The sequence below is a fragment of the Mirounga angustirostris genome, unplaced genomic scaffold, assembly GCF_029215605.1.
Source record: "Mirounga angustirostris isolate CCGP_5_RB_7025 unplaced genomic scaffold, mMirAng1.0.hap1 SCAF_14, whole genome shotgun sequence".
NCBI classification, from domain to species: Eukaryota; Metazoa; Chordata; class Mammalia; order Carnivora; family Phocidae; genus Mirounga; species Mirounga angustirostris.
The window spans coordinates 50,062,486-50,077,963 of record NW_026991722.1 but is presented as its reverse complement, the minus strand read 5'-3'; positions in this window follow the sequence as shown (position 1 = coordinate 50,077,963).

The window sequence follows — 15,478 nt, the reverse complement described above, 5'->3', positions numbered from 1 at the left end:
AACACATCTTACAAAAGCCCAAAGGGAGTTTAGAGGTTGGGGGTCTTTGCCTTGCTTCCCTTCCTATCATGTTACCAAAAAAAAAAAAAAAAAAAAAGGAAGTTAGTCATTAGGAAATGAATTTCCAGTCACCTTCAGGACTAGGGGGGAAAAAAAAAACCCTCATCATTTGCTTGCAGAGCTTGACGGGAATGATTCCACAGTTACTTCATTACTATTACCGCCAGGATCAAAGGTCTCCCCTGGACACATGGGCAACCCTTGTGAAGATGCAGAGGAGAAAGGACACAATAAGAAGGCAGCCAGAAGCAGCCATTATATGACTGGTGTAATGGAATTTGGTGAAGATGAGAATCTAGCGGAACAGCAGAAATCGAAGGAGGAATTTCTTTAAGGAACCAAGTGGTTAGAGATAGCTATTAAAGAGAGTGTCAAAGAACTTCCAGAATTGGTACAGAATTCCCACTTACATGGGTATTCAAGTAAAAATTAATAAGGAAGCATTCGTGGGTAAATTTGTTTGGGTTCCCATGACCTGAGGGAACCGATGTTACTAGGCAGTTTTTTGGTGAAGAGTCTCATCGAAAGTGTTCCTATGATGGGGAGAAAATGCAAGCGTCGAAGACATCTTCAGCTGAGTCCTGAAATACAAACTATCCCTTCATACAAATTGAAACTTAGCAAGAAACAGCATTCCCTATGTTTTGTAGGCTCTGGACTTGTAATCAGAGTTTGATCGGCAAGAGATTTCTGGTGGTTTGTCTGTTGTGAAGCAGGTCAGAATGACTGCTGTTTGTCATAACAATTCACGGGGAAGGTGTTGTGGCTGCAGACATAGGCCGGAGGCAGGGCATGCCCAACCCAGCTGGCCACATAAAGAATTTTTATCTTACTCTATGTGGCATGGAACCCATCGGAAGATTTTCAAACATTAAGGACTAGGTCATTTTCAAGTATAAACCTGCCTTGCAGCTACATCACTCCCTTCCATTCACTCAATGAATATTTTGTGAAAGTCCAATGTGTATCCAGTCACTGTTGTAGGCTCTAGAAAGAAACTGTTGAACAAGACAGACAAAAGCCATGTCTACGCCAGCCTAGTTGTTATCTTTGAACAATTTCCTTAAAGGGAGCTCTTCCGGCACGTGAATAGAGGCAGACCAGATTTTAGCACCTTCACTCACGTCAGCTAGGCTCCCTCCTCTAGTGCACACCCTGTATAAATGTTCATGGTGGCCCTGGGCAAGTCACTTGACTTCAAAGGGCTTCTGTTATAGTGGAGCATACAGACAATGACCAAGCAAACACAAGATAAGTGTAGAGGACGATATGATCAAGAAAACCTGAAGAAAGACTTCTATAGATAGGACGGTCAGGGACGGTCAGGAGACTTTCTCTGAGGAGAGAGTAAATAAGCTGAGACATCAAGTATGAGAAGGAGCCAACTGTGAAATAAGCTGTGGTAAGAATGTTACAGCCAAAGAGAACAGCATGGACAGTGGCCTTGAGGCAGCACCAAGGAGGAACATCATCAGACCAAAGAACAGCAAGTAGGTTGGTATGGCTAGAGCACCAAATGCGAGGGGCAGAGCAGGCAGACGTGAAGTTGAAGGTGGTGAGGTCCCTGCCTATAGGACTCTGGGCTTTGATAAGATTTGACTGCAGTCAACAATAACATATTGTACATTCAAAGTTTTGGTAAGAGGCTAAATCTCATATTAAGTGTTCTTTCCGTAATTAACAAAGACTTCAAAAAGTTAAGGTTGAGGGACCTGTGGGACATGGATTTTATTTACGGGGAGTGAGAGTGCGCATGGTGACTTTACATGTATCGGCATAGAAACAGTCATCGAACCCCAGTGTGGGAATGATACTCCCCGAGGAAGGTGAGGGAACTGCAGACAGAGCCTTCAAGCAGGGCAGACTTTAAGAGGCCCAATGAAGGGGCACCTGGGTGGCTCAGTTGGTTAAGCATCTGCCTTTGGCTCAGGTCATGATCTCGGGGTCCTGAGATCCAGCCTCGCGTCCTGGGATCAAGCCCCACATTGAGCTCCCTGCCCAGGGGGAGTCTGCTTCTCCCTCTCCCTCTGACCCTCTCCCTTTGCCCCTCCCCCCCATTTATGCTCTCTCTCTCTAATAAATAACTAAATAATTTTAGTAAATAAATAAGTAAAATCTTTAAAAAAAAAAAAAAAGGCCCAATGAAGAAGAAACACTGCAACATCAGAGGGTAAGAGCTTAGCCTTTAAAAGGCAGATGACACTGAGTTTCTGTCTGTTACTCAGGGAGTTATTTAACTCTCTCTGAGTCTTGAGATCCTCATATAAAATGGGAATTAAAAACACCTACCTTATATATAAGGTTGTTCTGAATATTCAATGAGATAATATATACAAACTATTATAGGGCCTGGCACTTAGGAGGGGCTCAATGAATGGCAAGCATCTCTCTCTCTCTCTCTCTCTCTCTCTCACACACACACACACACACACACAGCATAAGCCTGAATAGGAAACTAAGAAGGAGTTTCTCAAGAGGAAGGAACATCTGGGAGAGTGGTGTCACCAAAGCCGGTTGAGAGAGCTGAAAAATGAAGGTGGTCAGAGGTGTTAAATGCGACAGAGAGGTCAAGACGGGCCAGAAAAGCATCCACTGAATCTGGCTGTGGTAAGTCTGGTGGAGAAGTTTCAGTAGCATGGTTGAGTTGGAAGCCTTGTTACTATCATTTGAGGAATTCTTATACAATGTGGGACTGGAGATAGAGAACACACCCTGCTGTGTTAAGAGGGTTGGCTCAGACCAGAAGAGGAGGCCCAAGGGTAACCAAAGTGGAGAATAAGATCAAGTCTGATTCTTTGTCTAAAGATGTGGATCACTTATGTACGCATGATAATATGCTCTGGAGGAGAAGCTACACATACAGAAGACAATGATGGTTGATGTATAGGGAGGAGGTCAGAGCTCCTAGGATCCAGGACACGAGTGAGGGCGCTCACTTTTGTTGTGAATGAGGAGAGATGAATGAGTATAAATGTCGTGGACTTTTGGGGATGAGAGTCAAGAGTTTAGATTTCTCACAGTGTGCTAGAAGTTAGATCTGAGACCAGGGGGCAAGGAGTTGAAGGGTATGATTAGAGGATTGACCTATAAAATTATAAAAGTAGGTGATTGGTTTGATATCAGCCTATAATAAATTTTGGATACTATAATTTTTAATCCATAAATGTCTTCATAGAGGAAATGAAATAACCCAAAATATAAAAGAAGACAAACTCGTCCAATACATTTTTGAATCCAGCTCTTTGGAGGGGAAAGCTTTAGCTTTGCTGTTAAAAAAAAAAAAAAAAAAAAAAGTGAGGTTAAACCTAGAGTATGTGCAATCCAAAACCAGAGGCAAGGATCTCATTCCTTGAGGGTTCAAGGACGAGCACAATGACAGGAAAATTCCCTCCAACTTCTGCTCTCTTATCATTTTATTGTATCTATTTCCTGACAACCTTCATGGCAGACACCCTTTCTGCCCATGGGTAGGAAATTCATAATCCAAGTCCATTCCCAGCTTTTGTCCCAACAGCCCTTCTGAATCAATACTGGCTCTCCAGTATTACTCATTAGTCATTTTAAAAATCCTTCAGAGACCAAAGAGGCTGTTGTGGTTCATTGCATAGTGACCATGACTTCATTTCAGCTCAACAGGTGCGGTGACATAAACAGCAAACACAGAGCAGTTTTGCAACTCTACTGGGAAACTCGGGAGATGGGCCTGAACATGATGATGGCGTTATTTTCAAGGTCACTGTCTCAATAAAGAAAATCGAAGTAAGCAGACTCTTGAGTAAGTTTTGGCTAACGTTATTGGCCTTCTCTCTCCAACAGGCTGAGCATGCCATAAATTATTCGTGTGCGTTGGTGAGTTATTCTGGTCGCTGTGATGAGATTCTGGCCACTGTGCCATGACCAGCTCATCCTCAATTTATCTTAACAAGAGAGCACTGCTACCCTGGATAGGGCTCCCTGTCCCTGGAGAGATTTTTCTGTGTATAAATAAAAGCCCATGGAGAAAGTGGCGCGGGTCCCTGAGTCTTAAGTCTGGCCAGAGCCTGTGGACAGCACTATCCGTTTCTACCACGAGGTGGCGCTCGCAACCTCCACAGGCGCTGTGCGGCTGAATGGCTGAATCCCGGCCCTCACCCGCCAGAATGAGGGGATGTTAGAGCAGAAAGGGTCACTTTCTGCAGCCCTGTTATGCCCTGGAGCCAGGGGTCCTGGCGTCAAGGTGTCTGGAGTCAGTGGTCTTGGAAAACGTACATAACAACCCCACCAGTGGCTTCTTAGATGTTATCTACCATGCTGGAACACTCCAAAGAAATCTTTTAACTCCTTATCCCTTACAAGGAGGACATACATTATTTGTGTATGAGGCATGTGTAAAGCATGGGTGCAGGTCCCAGCAAGAATAGAAGCAGGAAAATGAGCAAAAAAAAAAGCAGTCCTCTACGGGGTCCCTTCAGTTTCCTCATCTCAAGAGTTGAAAACGATTGATGGGGGTGGAATAAACTTAGAAATCCTAAAACGTGCTTCCGGTTAGAATTTCTCTTTCAAACCCTAACTTTCTCCCCTGCCGCATCTCCACCCGCTTCCCAGGCACGAAGCTTCCTCTGGGACCTCAGCAGGGTGCAGGCACCAGAAGTCCTTCCTGATGCCAGGTCCCCCAGCCCCTCTTGGGCTGGGGGGCGAACCCCCACCACGCTCTGGGCGGTGCCAGTGATTCTTGGCCCCGCCTCCTGCCCCCTCGTTTGCTAATGCCCCGCCTTCGCAGCTCCCTGCGGCGGAATTCGGCCCCGAAGTCAAACAAGAACTGAACTATTCTACAAATTTCTAGCTTGGGCTGCGCCACCAACGCTGACCCCACAACCCCCTTTTCAGCTCAGGTTGCTTTCTCTTCCATTTGCCTCAGAGGTGGGCCGTCATCAAGCCCAACCTTCACCTCCGTGTCTGTGAATGAACCTGTGCCCTCTCTGTGTGCCTCGCGCTGTCCTAAGAACATTCGCAACAGTTCTACCGGGCAGGAAATAGTATTTGAAATCTGAGATCACAGACCGGGGAAATGGCAGAGACAGAATTTGAGGGCTTGTTCTTATCACCCCTGCTTAGAACACAGAAACTATCAGGGGTGAGTCCCTCCATGCCCGCCCCCTCCCCAGGTCCTCACTTACCTGCATCTCCACTTGTCCTTTCTGCCCATAAGCTTGATCCCAATTTCTCTCGGTGTCCCAGAAGATTCGCTCTGCCAGTTATTGTTCCCTTATCCCTCTACTGGAAGTATTCCATGGAAGCTTCTGACAAAACCTTGTTTGCCAACCCCAGCGGCTGCTCCAGAGTCCTCTCCTGCTAAACCGCCGGGAAACACGTTTTCACTGTCAGCCACCCCCCTCACCTGCAGCCTTGCCCCCTTTAGTTTACGGGACATGGCCCTCCCCTGACCTTCTACTTCTACAGCAGATATTCTCACTTGTTTTTTGTTTCAAGGCAGATGCTGAACTCCTACCTCAGACCACACAACTCAGAACTCTTGGCTCAGGGGTTCAGGCATTCGTAGTTTTTCAAAGCATCCCAGGTGATGTGGCTGAACAGCCAGGTTAAGAACCACTGCTCCCAAGAAGCCGGACACAACGGGTAAGTATGCAGTGATTCCATTTACAAGAGGCACCCAGATGGTCAAATTCATGGAGACGAAAAGTAGAACAGGGGTTACCAGGGACTGTTTTCTCCACCTGAAACGTTCTTTCCTGCCTTCCTGCCTGGCTAATTCCAACTCATGCCTCAGGCTCAGCTCAGAGCTGGTGTTGGGCTATGTGGAAACTCCCTTGGAAATGTCATTTGTTCTGCAGCTGGAGCTCTTGCCTACATATTATTCATTCCCAAATCTACCTCCAGCCCTCCAGTGCTCCTGAATTTTGACACAAATTCACATTTCCCACAGGCTGTCTTCCACAAGATACTGCTTTCCTCGGGCACCTTAAAACCTACATGTCCAAAACTCAAGTTATCATTTTCCTCCTTTCCACCCTGCTTTTCCTCCTGTGTTTTCTATTTCAACAACTAGCATCGGGGCGCCTGGGTGGCTCAGTCGGTTAAGCGTCTGCCTTCTGCTCAGGTCATAATCCCAGGGTCCTGGGCTCCCTGCTCAGCAATGAGTCTGTTTCTCCTTTGCCCCTCACGTGGCTTGTGTTCTCTCATGCTCTATCTCTCTCAAATAAATAGAAAAAATCTTTAAAAAAAAAAAAGGTTAAGCAACTGCCTTCGGCTCAGGTCATGATCCTGGAGTCCCGGGATCGAGTCCCGCATCGGGCTCCCTGCTCGGCAGGGAGTCTGCTTCTCCCTCTGACCCTCCTCCCTCTCATGCTCTCTGTCTCCATTCTCTCTGTCTCAAATAAATGAATAAAATCTTAAAAAAAAAAAATCTTAAAAAAAAAACTAGCATCAGTATGTACTGTGCATTTCAAATACTTAGTACTGTACTCAGTAGCTATTATTATATGAGGGTTCATAATATGATTAGCAATAGAATTATAGTAATAGAATTATGACCAAGACTTTAGAAACATGGTGAAGCTGGTGGTTAAGTGCCTACCACGCTATAGCATCTCTATGTAAGATAACTTTAAAAAAAAAAAATCAGTCTCTTAAATATCATGGTAGAAAAGAAAAAGTTTAATGATGTACCTAACATGTTTATACTGGAGGCCATGTACCATGGTTGATTATCCCCAGAGCACCATTAGTTACAGTGTAGAAAACCTCCTTTGAAAAGTGGAGATTTGGGTGCCTGGCTGGCTCAGCTGGAGGAGCATGCGACTCTCAGTCTTGGGGCCACGAGTTGAGCCCCACATGGGGTGTAGAGATTACTTAAATAAATAAAACTTTAAAAAAGAAAAGTGGTTGCCAGAAGACCTAATGAAAGGTAGAAATAGCAAGATATATCAGATATATAGAGTGAGAGGATGAACCAAGGGTTGAGCAATTTTATGTCTCTCTAATGAAGATGTGCTATAGATTATAGAAGACTCTCAAAATACGTATTAAGGAGTCACTAACTAAACAAAATTAATGTGACATTGTTAAAGATGAGCCCTTATGAATGGATAAACAAGAAGTGGCATAAACATACAATAGAATATTAGTCAGCCTTAAAAAGGAATGAAATTCTGACACATGCTACCAGGTGGATGAAGCTTGTAAATGTTATGCTAAGGTACATAAAGTATGCAAAGTAGTCAAATTCGTAGAAAATCGTAGAAACAGAAAGTAGAATGATGGTTTCGAGGGATAGGAGGGAGCAGGAAATGAGTGTTAGTGTTTAAAGGGTACAGAGTTTTAGTTCAGGAAGATGAAAAATGTCCACAGATAAATAGTGGTGATGGTTGCACAACAATGTGACTGCCCTTTATGCCTCAGAACAGTACATTTTTTAAATAGTTCAAATGGTAATTTTTATACTATGTATATTTTACCACAAATTTAAAAAAATCTAAAAGCCATTAAGCTCAATACTTAATAATTACAAAGTTTCCTTAAATACATTTTCCCTAATAATAGGTAAAACTTGCAAAATTTTTATTTCATTAATAAATGTCATTTACTCCAAGATGGAATATCAGTAAGGAGGGATAGCTGTTAGGGAACAGCTTTCAAATATATCCAAGTTAAAGTTGGAAAGAAATAATTAAAAACAAGATTATAACTTACATGGAAGAAATAGTTGCAGGAGGAAGATGATAGTTCTTTCAAAGAACAAGGAAATAAGGGACATTTCATTTTATACAATGTCTTTGTATAAAAGATATATATACAATGACTTTATTTTATAAAGTCAATTAGTATAGAAATTGTAATATAAAAATCTGTCCCTACACGTCTACCATTATACAAATGAAATACTTAATTTTGAGGGTCATATTGAAAAATGAAGAATTATGAATATTAAAATTGCTATTACTATTCTCTTTTTGATTGAATTCTCTCCTACTGGAAAACTTCAAACCAAAAGGGTTTGAAGTTTTCAAACCAAATATTTGGGTTGAAATTTTTTTTCAAATATTTCCCAAAATAATAAAGCTTAGAATGTCCAATGTGTTCATTCCCAACTGCTCTTGTAGAAGCTTCGGTGGAGACAGTTGTCCCAGAACATCCGTGGGCTTCTCTGTGTCCTCCAGACCCCCTTGCCATCGGGTTGGGCAGGTTACTAGTTCTGGCCAGTAGAAAATAGCAGAGTGACGTTCGTCACTTCCAGGCTGGAGCAGCTCAAAGCCAGTGTGCCTCACCTTCTTCTGTCCTGGTGACTTTAGCAGCTAAGAAAGTGATAGAATCGCAAGATGAAGGAATTCTGCATCCCCAAAGTGCGGCACACAGACAGGCCTGGTCAGCCTGCCCTGGAACTTTTGTGAGAAATAAATTTTTGTGTTTTGAGCCACTGAGATTTGGGGGTTTGTTACCATAGCATAGCCACCTGATCCTGGCTAATACGGCAGGAGGACTACAGCTGATAAAGCCGGAATCATTATTAGCTTCCCTTCTCCTTGCAAGACTTGGTTTTACCTGTGACCACTTTTAAAGATTCCAAAGTAGCCCTGCATTAAATACTATGAAACACTAGAGGGCACAATTGAGTTGTAGACATTTTTGGCCACTATCGTAAATGAAGCAAGGTATGGAATCTTGTAAAAATTAAACAATGCAACAGAAAAATGAGTGGTGAAAATCATTAGTTTTTGAAACAGTTGTCTTCTTTGTAAGTCTGTTGGCTACATTTCACCATTTGAGAAGTGAGTTTGCGGGGCACCTGGGTGGCTCAGTCGTTAAGCTCAGGTCATGATCCTGGGGTCCTGGGATTCAGCCCTGCATAGGGCTCCCTGCTCCACAGGAAGCCTGCTTCTCCCTCTCCCACTCCCCCTGCTTGTGTTCCCTCTCCCGCTGTCTCTGTCAAATAAATAAATAAATAAATCTTTTTTAAAAAGTGAGTTTGCAATACTTTAATTTTAATACAAAACCAATAAACTCCCAAAATGCATAAAGCATATATATTTACAAATATGAATACTTACCTTGTGGAAAACTAGTGGGAGTGTTCTCAGGGTAAGAGAAGAGTTCGTTTCCCATCTGTATTTCTTTTTTCTTCAGATATGCCTGTCTACCAGTGATGACCATTAGGCCATGGAATCTGTATGTTTTCTAACCTGGTTACTTGAGAAAGCTGAAGTTTCTAAGACCCAGTTATTATAAGAGGTGACCAGATGTTCCAAACATCAAGCTATGACAGGAAGCTCCCCACCCACTCCAAATGTCATGCTGAGTTCTGAGCAGACTTCCCTTTCCCGTTTCCTTTTTCCCCTCTCTCTAATTTTTTTTCTTCAAAGTCTATTCAAAAGCTGCTGCCAAAACTGTCTTCCTCTATTGTTGTTCTGATGACATCATTCCCTTCCCCAACACCCCCTTGTCTTTAGTCTCATGGTCAAAGCTTGCCTTCATTTCCTTGGACTGCCTCTGTGCCTGCCTGTACTTCATTTCCCCCTTATTTTTGGCTTCTCTTCATCAGTTACTACACAGGATGTCATTTTTGATGTCCCCGTGTTGAGGTGTCTATTCATCTTTACTTCTAACAAAGAGAGTCTTCCCATTCCTCTATCCCAGATGCCCCCCTTTCTCTTTTAAACCCATTCCATTTATATATGCATTGCTCAAGAACATACTGAGCACCTTCGGCCTGCCAGGCATTGTCTGGGCACTGTAAGAGGGGGTATAAACATAGTAGAAGTACCAGGAAGCCATTTAGGTTGGGTCTTTGTGAATCCAACTGGAATTCACTCTCCTTTAGACACTAAGGGGACAGAATTGCAGGAGAAAATTATGCAAGGATACCAAATAACTATCCCACCAGAGTGGCAGATTTGGGATAATTCTAATTATTTTATCATCTTGTCAAGACTATAACTTCAGGGGTGCCTGGCTGGCTCAGTCAGTAGAGCATGAGACTCTTGATCTGGGGGTTGCAAGTTCAAGCCCCACGTTGGACACAGAGTCTACTTAAAAAAATAAAAAAGACTATAACTTCACTTACAAATTTGAGTGTTAACTTGGGGTTAAGGATATGGATCCCTCACCAAATCACAAAAACTCTGATTTCCACCGCATACCAAGCTCCTAGTAAAATTTTTTAAATTAAGATCACAGTAAACAGTATCATATCAACAGGAAAAATACAGTAACATAGAAAAAGGCAGCTGTGTCAGGCCCAAGACTCATAAGAGAAAAGCTATCATCTAGAGTATATGATTTTATTTAGTAAACCAAACTACCTTAACTAATACTCAGGAGTATAAAATTAGTCACTATAATTATAATCTCCTGTTATTGATGTGATATATAAAAGGTTTATTTTGCATTCCTATTAATATACAATTTTGAGATTTTAACATGGGATAAATACTGCCTAATAATCACATTAGAGGAAAATCACTTTCTAATTAAAGATCATGCTGATGTTTTATACTTAGGAATTTGGAATTTAGTCTAATGAAGTTTGGTTATTAGAAAGCACACTAAGTTAACAGTTTTGAGCTCAGTCATTAATTTGATGTGTAATAGTTTGCATACTAATGTTTGGATCTCTCATTTCTCAGCTTCCTCACCTGTAAAACAGGGATGGTGACATCTACTTACCCAGTCTTCAAGATTGTTGTAAGAATCAAATAGTTAAATGAAGTGTTATTCAGTGTAAAGTATTATTATTACATTTATGCCACTGAGATTTAAAGATGTTGTGATACAAATTATATACTTTATTGATTGAGTCAACTAAAAGTTCATGTTGTTGTTTATGGAAACTGTTTTAGACATACAGGTTTCTAAGGCAACATAATTAACAGATATAAAGTAAATGAAAATACCTGCCTTCTGCCAGTACAACTTCTCCAAATGTTCCATTTCAAATCAAATTAGCATTTGTTAATAAGAAAATATTAGTTATTCTCAAACTGTGTATTTTTATAGTTACAGAATTCAAATACCCTAAATCATATTTTTCCTATATAACAATATTAACTATTCCTAAAATTTGTATTATGTACTTACTATGTATCAGGCAGGATCCAGGAATTAAAAATAGAAATATATAGGAATGGTACCTGCCAGGGCGAGTATTATTATTCCACTTGAGTGTTTAAAATTAAAAACATAATGGCCTTTTAAAAGAATACTTATGTGGGGCTCCTGGGTGGCTCAGTCATTAAGCGTCTGCCTTCGGCTCAGGTCATGATCCCAGGGTCCTGGGATCGAGCCCCGCATCGGGCTCCCTGCTTGGCAGGAGGCCTGCTTCTCCCTCTCTCACTCCCCCTGCTTGTGTTCCCTCTCTTGCTGTGTCTCTGTCAAATAAATAAATAAAATCTTTAGAAAAAAATGTTTAAAAAAAAAAGAATACTTATGTGATAGAATCAAAGGAGTAGTAGTGGTATGCCTCATTCATTTTTTAATAATATTTTTTCTTTTTTTTTTTTTATTTTATAGTAACCATCACTTACTCAGTGATTACTATGAGCCATGCACTGTACTAAGTGCTTTATGCACTTACTTTATTTCATTCTCAAAACAACTGTATGATGGAGGAAAAATTATTATTCCCAATTTATAGATAAAGAAACTGATACAACAGAAGTAACTTACCAAGATCCCACATCTAGTAACTGGCATTTGACCCCAAGCAGAGGTGTTCTTCACCACCATGCTGTACTATTTCAACAAAAGGAACTGGTTTAAAATCCACATTTAGAATTAAATGTATAGACCATGACATTTTAATGGAATAGATTTGGAATATTCAACTGGTCACATTACTTGTGAATAGTGAAGCTTCGTGATGGTTAATTTTATGTGTTACCTTGCCTGGGCCATGCGATCCCAAGATTTTGGTCAGATATTATTCTGGGCATGTCTGTGTGGGTGCTCCTAAATGAGATTAACATTTAAATTAGTAGAGTGAGTAAAGCAGATTGTCCTCCCTGGTGTGGGTAGGCCTCGTCTAATCAGTTGAAGGCCTGTCCAGAACCAAAGAGCTGGCCCTCCCCCAAGTAAGGAAGAATTGCTCCTGCCTGACTGACTTCAAACTGGGACTTTTCCCTGTTTTCAAACTACAACTAAAACATCAGCTTGTCATGGTTCTCAGGCCTTGAAAATCATACTGAAACTATAGCATTGGTTCTTTAGGTCTCCAGCTTGTTGACATACCCTGCAGATTTTGGAACTTGTCAGCCTCCATAATTGCATGAGCCAATTCCTCATAATCTCTCTCTCTCATTCGTCTCAATACATATACACACATGCATGTGCACACATACACATACGCACATATGTATCTTATCGGTTCTGTTTCTTAGTTTCTTTGACTAATACAAACTTAAAGGTCACCCAAGAAAATATCCAAAAAGCCAAGGAGAATGGAAAAATAATGATTCTGTAACATTTTACAGTTCATGTCTGAATAGGATAAAAACAGATGGTCTGTTCCAGTCATAACTCTATCACTTTCTAGTTGTTTGATCTTGAGTAATTCACTTAAACTATCTGAGACTCATTCATTCATTCATTCAATCACCAAATACTTTCAGAAGGCACTGAGTGTACTTTTAAGCACTAAAGATATCGGGGTAGATAAGATAAAGGCCCCACCCTTAAAAAATTCATCCAGAGGGAGAGCTGGAGGCATTTGATAGAAACACTCATGTCCAAAGTCAAGAGTCGTGTATGTTGAATCATACTCCTTGATCTCCTATCTATCCCCCACCCAAACTTTACTGCTGGCATCGCTTACACTCCATCTCCACACACATTTTGGGCTCTGAAACTCTGCCTAAGTAATCTTCTTCCCTTTGAGAAATGTCTTTATGGAAAAGATTTCTCCATTACGTGCCACTGCCTTTTCAAAGTTCTTTTCAACTGCCTAGTAAGATCTCCCTCTACTCTAATTTCCCAAAGCTTTTATTTTCTATGCTCTTCATTAGCATGTATCAGATACGAGCTATTATTCATCTTTGTGTATAATATTCTAGGTGTTAATTTTCTAAAAGCAGAATATATTCTTTTATTTCCTTGTTTCATTCAATACATTCTTGAGTAACAATAATGATTTCTTCTATTGACTAGTGATGAGAAACTGGGGAATCACCTCTTTTCAATGTTAATTTTTCATAATCTACAAAATGAAGAAGATACTTGATAATGGGAATTCTATGTAAAGTATCTTTTGTTATCAAGAGAGAAAAAAAATAAGTAGGTTACAGATAGAATAAGCTGTTCATAATGTCATTATGACAATAAGGAAATTAATCAACTCTGTTACTGAGATTAGATATTTTCTGTCCATGACAAATATCCAGAAGTATTCCCTTATGTAAGGATTATAATCTATATTCAGTAGTTAAATTTTAATTTTTGAAAAATGCTTGAGCCAGATACAATTTACAGTTCAAATTTATTGATATGTGGTTAAGGAACTGAGCTCTCTAAGAAAATAGGTAGGGTTGGGAGCACCTTTTAATTTGTGGAGGCAGTGGAGAAAAGTGATTATGAATCAGACTCAGATTATAATAGTGATGCTACCTGTTATAAGGGCACAAACTTGGACACACTAGCCTTACGAAGTCTCACAATGAAAATTCATAAATTAGAATTTTATTCTATTTTTATTTGGTATAAATTGAAAAGGATATTCATCACAGAAGAATATTTCTGATTCCCAGGACATCTGAACCTCATTGATACCCAAATTTGTAGGACTGATATGAGGGATTAAATGAGCTATCATGATGTGAAGTACTAGTAATTTGCCTGGTACTTAGTGATTGTGAAATAAATGGTGCCTGCTGTTAAGAAGAGAACAATTCAAAATAGAGTCACTTGTGCTAAGCCTACCTAAGTACACCAAGACTTGATACCCAACCTACTTGCAATTCAACCTCTCCTAGGAATGTAATCTTGAACTAGTCAATCTGGAATTTCCTGGTCAGCAGTAGTGAGGTAATCCGCCCGACAGACCCCTTCCATCCTCCAAAGAAAAGTAATTCACTCTTTCCTTGTCCCTGTCCCATCTGTTTATAAAAGTCTCCCAATGGGGCATCTGGCTGGCTCAGTCAGTAGAGCATGTGACTCTTGATCTCAGGGTTGTGAGTTTGAGCCCCATGTTGGAGGTAGAGATTACTTAAAAATAGAATCTTTTTAAAAAGATCTTAAAAAATAAAAATAAATAAAAGTCTCCTATTCTGTTCAGCTCCTCGGAGCTCCTCTCTATTTGCTAGGTGGGCTGCTGCTTGATACAGGAATCACTGAATAAAAACCTGTTTGATCTTTAAATTTACCCAGAATGGCCAGAAAGCTTGTATGTGGCTCATCATACTAAGTTCTTCATACTAGTTCTGCATTATTCCTGCGTGGCTAAAATCTCTGTTAAATGTGTTCTTTTTTTTTTTTTTTTTTAAGATCTTATTTATTTATTTTTGAGAGAGAGATAGAGCATGAACAGGAGGAAGGGTACAGGAAGAGGGAGAAGCAGACTCCCCACTGAGCAGGGAGCCCGATTCAATGCTGGGCTTGATCCCAGGACCCCGGGATCATGACCTGAACTGAAGGCAGGTGCTTGACTGACTGAGCCACCCAGACACCCTGTCTGTTAAATGTGTTCTTCCTCTGCCTTGAAGAAGTTCATAATCTGACTTTTCCAAAATAGGTTTTATAGGTTAGAAGTTTCTCTCTCTGTTATGCTTTTACTTTACATTATTTATGCTCTTTGTGGGGATCATTATCTCAAGCATTGCTCCAACTGTATAATTTTTTTTTTTAAGATTTTATTTATTTATTTGACAGAGAGAGACACTTCAAGAGAAGGAACACAAGCAGGGGGAGTGGGAGAGGGAGAAGCAGGCTTCCCATGGAGCAGGGAGCCCGATCCCAGGACCCTGGGATTATGACCTGAGCCAAAGGCAGATGCTTAACGACTGAGCCACCCAGGCGCCCCTCTCACGGTTTGATTATAGAGGTTTGGATTAAAAGAAACTCAACCAGGGGTCTCCCTTCCTCTTTAAGTTCCATAATGAATTTGCAAAATTCCATCTAAATAGCTACATTGTTCCTGGCCCATTAGGCATTAGCAGCAGGATTTAAATTTAATAATTCACAGTGAAGCATTAAAAAGGAAATGTGAAAAATGTACATGATTGTAAATATAAAAGAAATATTCATGATTTGAGCTGAACCAATGGTAAAAGAATAATAATGGTCCCTATAGTTAAACTAAATCTTTTAAATAGCTTATAATAGTAACATAGATCCCATAGCAGATGGAAACCAAAGAATGAGAGTATTATATTTATTTCAAATAATTGCAACAACAGAAAACATACTAAATACATGTATACTGGGTACGGGCTAGAGG